Source organism: Glycine soja, chromosome 1, assembly GCF_004193775.1.
Source record: "Glycine soja cultivar W05 chromosome 1, ASM419377v2, whole genome shotgun sequence".
Classification (NCBI taxonomy): Eukaryota; Viridiplantae; Streptophyta; class Magnoliopsida; order Fabales; family Fabaceae; genus Glycine; species Glycine soja.
In genome coordinates this window covers 25,685,206-25,687,278 of record NC_041002.1, presented here as the reverse complement: position 1 = coordinate 25,687,278, position 2,073 = coordinate 25,685,206, and positions in this window count along the sequence as shown.

Sequence of the window (2,073 nt, the reverse complement as noted above, 5' to 3'; positions counted from 1 at the left end):
ATAAATAAAAAACAGTTAATTGTTAAATAAAAAAACAAACAAACTATAAAAAAATTTCAAAGAAACAAAAACATAAAAATGAAATAAATAGATACAAAAAAATGAAAAAAAGAGAATGCCAGTGGAACCAATGTAGTAAGATGCCTTACAAAAAAAATAACATGTAATGAAATAGGTTCCCCTAGTACAATAATTTGTATCATATATGTAGATAATTATTGGGTTGTATTATTTGGATGGTTTTTTTTTATTTTATTTGTATTTTTTGGGTAAAAAATTATGTATGTTTCTGCTTGATATTTTTTGTTTAGCAAGAAAAATGTTTGATTTCAAGTTTTTGAATTTAATACATATAACTTTTGTTTCAAGTTTATTCATAATTATTTAGTTTTCACAACTATGAATATTGATGATATTTTTCTATTGTCTAGTTATAATTTAAAAGCTAGAATACCTAAATTTATAGTTATTGTTGTTTAAGGTCAAAACATCCGAGGAATGCTCTTTAATTGATTTATGACTAGTAAAGACACTCTTTTAATGCATTTACTTGTTGATTGGATCATGATTTTGAACAAGAGAAAATTTATTCTTGTATGAGAATTTTCATTTGTTATTATAAGTCGTTACTACCAAAGTGGGACAACTTATATTGATTCATGGAAATTTTTTGTAATTTAAGGAATGCTTTTGGTCTTTGCATGCGATTTCCTAACTAAAGGGAATGCTCTTGGATTAACCCATTTGAGGTATTGACTTGGGCTGTAACCTTGGTTTATGCATTTTGCCCAAAGGGGAATGTGCTACTATATTGGCCACATATTGATAGCTTGTTTCTTTTTTAGCTATATCTTGTCCTGTAATATGTCTTACTACATTCTTGTTTTGACTTAATAGTGAATTTTCTATGAACAACTATTTTTCTTCCATTGAGATCTTGAATGAATCAAATTATTGCAATTGGAAGCAAGATCTGAAATTCTCTTTGGGAATTTCTGATCTTGATTTAGCTTTACGTGAGAGTAAGCTTGTGATCAATTCGTAGAGAATGCTTGAACAAAAGGAACTTTGGCTAAATGGGAGAGGTCTGATAGGTTGAGTTTTATTGCTATCAAGAGTATTGTCTCTAAACATCTTTTGAGTGGTCTGCTAGAGAAAGCGACAACTAAGGAGTTTCTCGGTGCTTTAGGAGAGAGGTACTAGGTATCTGATAACTTTGAGTCTAGATGTCTGATGAAACAGTTAATGGACATGAGATATGATAATGTTGGAGGTGTAAGGGAATTCATTATGAAGATGGTTCACATTTGAACCAAGCTCAAATCTCACCAAGTTAACCTTAATAAAAAATTCATAGTTAAGCATGCCTTAATTAGCCTACCCACTGATTACACCCAAATTAAAATTTCCCACAATACCGTTGGTGAGAAATGGATTGTCAATGACCTTATTACCAAGTGTGTTGTCGAGGAAGAGAAACTCAAGAATGAAAAAGTGACATAGCCCTATTATCAGCCCAGGGAAAATCCATTTCTTGCAAGGGACACGGGAAAACTGCAAAGAGTGCATCTATTGCTTCTCATAGATATCAAGGTTCAAGGAAATGGGGTAAGGGTCAACACCACTGTAACACCCTAAATGAATCACACCGAAATAAGAGGGATCTAGAGGATGTGTAAGTATAAGACTGTACAGTTGAGGAAGATTTAAAGGAATTAATTGGTACTACCTATAAAAATAAGATGCATATACTCTTTAGTAGCTTATCACATAAGAACTCCACAGTTAAGCGTGTTTGGCTTGGAGAAGTTATGGGATGGGTGATCTTTTGGAAGATAGGAGATCCAAGGCCAAGCCAACTATATTTTTTAAAGATATTTTTTTGCTTTTGGTGTAAATAGAAGCAACATAAGAAAAATTATTGTGGAAAGTTCAAGGCTTGGCTAAAGAACAAGCAAAAATCAGGAGGAAATAACTTAGCTTTTGTATGTCTTGAGTCTAACCTAGTTAATGTTTCCGTAGATTCTTGGTGGCTTGATAATGGTTCCAAAACCCATATTGCTATGTCTTTTT